Source organism: Diceros bicornis, assembly GCF_020826845.1.
Source record: "Diceros bicornis minor isolate mBicDic1 chromosome 12 unlocalized genomic scaffold, mDicBic1.mat.cur SUPER_12_unloc_1, whole genome shotgun sequence".
Classification (NCBI taxonomy): Eukaryota; Metazoa; Chordata; class Mammalia; order Perissodactyla; family Rhinocerotidae; genus Diceros; species Diceros bicornis.
In genome coordinates, this window is record NW_026690864.1 from 1,258,995 (window position 1) to 1,264,994 (window position 6,000).

The following is a 6,000-nucleotide window of genomic DNA, read 5'->3' on the forward strand; positions in this document are numbered from 1 at the left end:
TAGTACCTCCAATCAATAATAAAAAATTATACATGAGCTTTCATGAGTTGGATATTATAATAAGTGCTCAAAATGTATAACACTGATGTTGTTCCTATTTAACATTAAAGATTCCAGTGTCCTCATATTTACATTCAGAAAAGGAAAGCTGTCTTAGATATACACTTAGAAGAACTTATTAACTCATATTTAATCGTATGACAAAAATGACACCATGGCAAGGGATATTAGGATTAAGCAAATTAATTAGATACAAAGTTCCTAGCCTCTAAAGCTGAATTCCTAGTAAGTTTAACCGTTTGTCACCTTCTGTGTTACCACAACTTCAAAATGATTTGTTTTCTTAAAAGGCTGGAGGGTAGGGGTGGGGGGAATGACTTATGAATTAACCAGGGATTGTTTGGATATAATTATAAACTGCAAATCACCATGATTTCAATGATATTCAGACTTTTAAAGCTATTTTATAAAAAAAGAAAAGAAAGCAAATTAGACCTTTGCTAACAGATTATTTATGAGTAAGGAACTTATACATTCATGACTGAGTGTTCGACAATACATTCCCAGTGGAATGATCTCTAAAAAGGTCTATAATTATTTATAGAATAGTAAAAAAAAATTCAATGGCTTACTCTCTTGTTGGTGAGTTAGTGGAGGATTCCTTTTTTGAATCAGGAGGGCTTAGAGTTCGCAAAATACAATTATGTTTTTCGGTGGATAGGGCACCTCTTTCTTGCTCAGAGTGGATTAATTTTCAGGCCTCTATTCCATCTTCTCCCTCCATCTTGTCACTCGGATTTGGCTGTGGTTCTGGACTCTCTAAAATCAGATCATCTTCACTTACGGCAACTGTGAGGTCACTGATGCTGCTCAGACTTTCCTCTTCCTGCTGTTGCTGCATTTTCCTGAAGGGCTTCTGTGCCTCGGGGTCCCCGTGAGGAGGATGATCTGGAAGAGGGGATATGAAGAGACTACTGATCACTAAGTGCAGGGAGAAGCGAGGTAAGACGTTCCACCTCACGGAGTGGGATTATTCATCAGTTAAAACATGTAGAAACAATCCATGATTAATTACAGTATTTAAAAACTCATTAAAAATATTTTATTAAATATATTAAAAATATAACAATGAGTTTAAAAATCAGAGAATTCGCTTGTAAGAATATTTCCACATACATATTTAAGAATTCATTAGAATGGAATTTGTTGGCAAAGTCACCACTGTACTTTGTTTTTTGACAAAAGATAAAATTAGAGAGTACACTTTGTTCTTACATAAGACCACTACCACCCAGAAAAACTAAATACCAACAAAAATCAGCAAACAATCTCAGCCTCTCACCCCACCTGAGAAACCTTCCTGAGCAGAATGCTTCTCTTGAGAACACTTACTTTCAGATGCACAGTATTCTGAGACTGATATCGGAGCGACTGGTAGTCTGGCACTGTCTTCCTTGACTTTAATATGTTCCCGTGTCAGTATTTCTCCCTCTGATGCCCCTGATCTGCTGGAACTGTCACACTTTAAATCAGTGGTTCTGCTCCCTGGACGTAATCTTTCCCGTAACAGGGAATGGAGTTCAGCAGACTTTTTGCTTTCAGATAAATTACTCTTGCCGTGACGTGAGTTGCTTCCTATCTCCAAGCAATGAGTCTGTTCCTCCTCAGACAATGGGCTGGCTGTGACTGGCGTTTTCTCACCAATCTGAAGAGATGTCCTTCCATCTATTTTGTCAGACTTATTTAAGCACTGTGTGCCACTATTAGTGCAGACTACATAGCTGTCTGTCACATCACTGCTCTGGGCTGTCTGTTGCTGTGAACGTGGGTCAGGAATTGTTCTGAAGTTCTTCGTGGGTTGGGGAGATTTCTGCTCTGTACTAACATCTCCAGCGCTTGAGATGGCTGACATTTGGCGGCCCATAAAGATTGTTGCTGGTTGATACAATCCTCTTGATACAGCTGTCCCCAAGTTAATCCCTGCCTGCATTGCAACCTGCAGCACCAAAAGAGACGTGAGTTAAATGTATTGTGTATGAACAATTAGGTTGTTTAGGTTGTTTTCAGAAATGAAATGAGGTAAAGGAAGCATCACCATTGAAATCAACAGCTACTATGTTTATGAAACTCATAGCTTCCTACAAAATGAATGAGCAAAAAACTGGTATAGTCCATACTCTTTAATTTTAAAAACAGTGTTGGTTCACAAAGCAAATATTGTCAAGGAACTATGGAATCTATATTTTTCAAAAAGAAATGCATACATTGCACAACTATGTGAATGTACTTAACACCACTGAATTGTACACTTAAATGTGGTTAAAATGGTAAATTTTATGTTATGTACATTTTAGCACAAGCAAAAAAAAAAAAGCTGTGAGTTCTAGCCACTTTCCTCAGAGATGCTCAGATTTGATGGAGCTAGGAAGGTACCTGATGAAAAAAAAAAAAGGGAGAGGGAGAGAAAGAGATGCATACAAAGGACTACCAGAGGTTTCAAAACTCTATTTCTGGTATTATGTGTGATATAAAAAACCCTCCAATAATCACATTCAAGATTGCATTATAATATTCTGCATATGTGCAAACAGCCATAATTTCTAGTCAACCTCAAATAACAACAACAGTTTTTCCTGAACATCTTCAAATAATTTTAAATACATTTAAAGCAATTTAAATTTACTGGCATGTCTATCAGGAGAATGAACATTGTCTCTTCCTTGAAAAGAGAGAGGGGAGGGGAGAGGTGGAAAAAGAAACAGAAGCAATTGGTTCAGTGGCTTGATCAAGGACGCACAGTGGGAAGCAGAACTGGAAGTAACAACCCTGAAGCCTTGAGGAATTTAAGTGCTTTTCTTCCAAAGAGACCAAAGCATCTCCACATATACAGTAGCATTTAGTTCACAGAGCCCTACAGAATAGATGGGGAGACGTATTTGCACCCCTTTTCTGCATATGGAAAAACTGAGGCCCAAATGTTCAGACAGAAAATGCCATAAACACAGCTGAAACAGAATCAGGTGTTGCTTCTCTTCAAATATACCATCTCTTCTATTCCAAAAAATAAAAGAAACAACTTTGATGTTAAAAACAAATGAACAGAGATGTCAGAGAAAATGGTAGAATAAGAACCTCTCAAAATTCTATGTTTCATAAAAGAAACAGTGACACTGGAAAACATCTTCGACACTGGAAAATAACTTAGAATTCCGGAGATTAACCACAGGCTTGCAGCAATCAGGGGAGCATTTACTCAAGAAAAACAACTGAATCTTGGTAGGAACAGTACACTTTATGGTGCTTTATCTTGTCCTATTCTCATTTCCCACTCTTCAGGTCTGCGGTAACTTTGAAAATCCACAGCCTGTAACCCAGCAGTCTAACAGCTACTGGAAGGAGTGGAAAAGAGATGGAATTCCTTCAACGCCCCATTCTCAGAGAACTGTCATTACGTGACTTATCTGGTGGTTTCCTGGAAGGCTACACTCACAAGACTGTCTTTTTTTGACTTGACTTGGAGCTCACACAGTGCAAAAAGCCTTCTCCTTGGGGGTATTTGTCAAAAATAATCAGAGACAGGGGCCGGCCCAGTGGCGCAGGCGGTTAAGTGCACACACTCTGCTGCGGCAGCCCGGGGTTCGCCGGTTCGGATCCCCAGCATGCACCGACGCACTGCTTGTCGAGCCATGCTGTGGCGGCGTCCCATATAAAGTGGAGGAAGATGAGCACGGATGTTAGCTCAGGGCCAGTCTTCCTCAGAAAAAAGAGGAGGATTGGCATCAGATGTTAGCTCAGGGCTGATCTCCCTCACAAAAAAAAAAAAAAAAAAAAAATCAGAGACAATTGTTTAACATCAAGGCTGTATATAAAAGCTGGGCAGTAGATAAGAGTTGGGCAAACAACAGGCTAACCAAAAACCTTAAAAGGAAAAGCTGGTTAACAAGATGTCCATAGGGGGCTTTGAAAAGCTCCAACACACTCCTGGAAATCCAGATGGCCACCTGCACGCTCAGGCCTTGGGCATGCTCAGGAAAAGTCCTGAGAAGGGCCTAAGCTCTCACCTCAGGCTTACTCTGAGGCTCTGTGCAAGCACTTAGTAAAGGTCAAAGTGGAATTGTAAACTGCCTGGATGAGGGCTGAAGGTGTGCCCGAAGACACACTCAAAGCCCCTTGGCAAAGACTGTGAAACTTACTGGTTTTAGGCATTTCAAAAAACTCTGTCTAATCACCAAGACAAAAAACAACAAATGTTGGAGAGGATGTAGAGAAACAGGAACCCTCATACACAGCTGGTGGGAATGCAAATTTGTGCAGCCTCTAGGGAAAACGGTATGGAGATTCCTCAAAGAATTAAAAATAGAGATGCCCTATGATCCAGCCATCCCACTACTGGGAATCTATCCAACACACCTGAAATCAACAATCCAAAGAGGCTTATGCACCCCTATGTTCACTGCAGCATTATTCACCATAGCCAAGAAGTGGAAGCAACCTAAGTGTCCCTCGACTGACGATTGGATTAAGAAAATGTGGTATATATATACAATGGAATACTACTCAGCCATAAAAAAAGACAAAATCGTCCCATTTGCAACAACATGGATGGGCCTGGAGCATATTATGTTAAGTGAAATAAGCCAGAAAGAGAAAGACAAACACTGTATGATCTCACTCATATGTGGAATATAAACCAACACATGGACAGAGAAAACTGGACTGTGGTTACCAGGGCAGTGGGGGTGGGGGGTGGGGGGTGGGCACAAGGGGTGAAGGGAGTCATATATGTGGTGATGGACAAACAAAAATGTACAACCCAAAATTTCACAATGTTAGAAACCATTAAAACATCAATTAAAAAAAAAAAAAAACTCTGTCTAATCATTAGCTGATCACTAATAAGTGAATAGAACCTTCAGTGACCACACATGACAAAAAAATACTTTACATAATTAGTCCAGAAAGTCAGTAAACAAACAGCAACAACAAACTCTGAGAGGAAGAGAATCAGATGTTCAGAGTTGTCATATTTTATTATTTTCAAATGTCCAAATTTTAACAAAAAATTATGAGACATGAAAAAAAAAAGAAAACAAAGCCCATACACAGGAAAAAAAAAAAGCAGTCAAAAGAAACTATCCCTGAGGAAGGCCAGATGTTGGACTTACTAGAAAAAGGCTTTAAATTAGCTATTTTAAATACGTTCAAAGAACTAAGGGAAATCATGTCTAAAAAAATAAAGGAAAGTATGAGAACAATGTCCAAAAAGAGATTATCAATAAAGAGATGGAAATTATTAAAAAAAAAAAAAGAACCAAATAGAAATTCTGCATGTGAAAAGTATAATCACCAGAATAAAAAATTCACTAGAAGGGTTCAGCAGCAGATATAAATAGGCAGAAGAAAGTTATCAACAAACTTGAATATAAGTCAATTGAGATTATCAGACTGAGGAAAAGAAAGAAAAAAGAATGAAGGAAAATAAACAGAGAGAGATCTGTGGGACACCATCAAGCATACCAGCATAGGCACAATGAAAGTCCCAGAAGGAGAAGAGAAAGAAAAAGGTGCAGAAAGAAATTCTGAAGAAATAATGGTAAAACTTCCCAAATTTGATGACAAACATTAATCTACACTTTAAAGAAACTCAACAAAGTCCAAGTATGATAAACTCAGAGATCCTTACCTAGATACATCATAATCAAACTATTGAAAGCCAAAGAAAAAGAGAGAATCTTGAAAGTGAAAACAGAGGAGTGACTCCTCATATATAAGGGATCCTCAATAAGATTAGCAGTTGATGTCTCATCAGAAGCCATGGAAGCCAGCAGGCAGTAGGATAACATACTCAAAGTGCTGAAAGAAAAAGACTGTCAATCAAGAATTCCATATCTACCAAAACTTTCCTTCAAAAATGAAGGAGAAATTGAGGTATCCCTTGCTAAACAAAAACAGAGAAAATTTGTCATTACCATACCCGCCCTACAAGAAATACTACAGGGA

General features: G+C 38.6%; 1 long non-coding RNA gene across 2 annotated transcripts in view; it reads right to left on the bottom strand.

Moving 5' to 3' along the window:
• Window positions 1-693, bottom strand: part of LOC131401619 (uncharacterized) — a 37,874-nt gene extending 37,181 nt beyond the window's left edge. The window contains exon 1 of one of the 2 annotated variants that reach the window (XR_009217801.1): window positions 633-693. This is a non-coding gene — a long non-coding RNA (uncharacterized LOC131401619). The remainder of the gene's footprint in view (window positions 1-632) is intronic. The other variant, XR_009217800.1, reaches the window with a different exon arrangement.
• Between the last annotated feature and the right edge of the window lie 5,307 nt (window positions 694-6,000).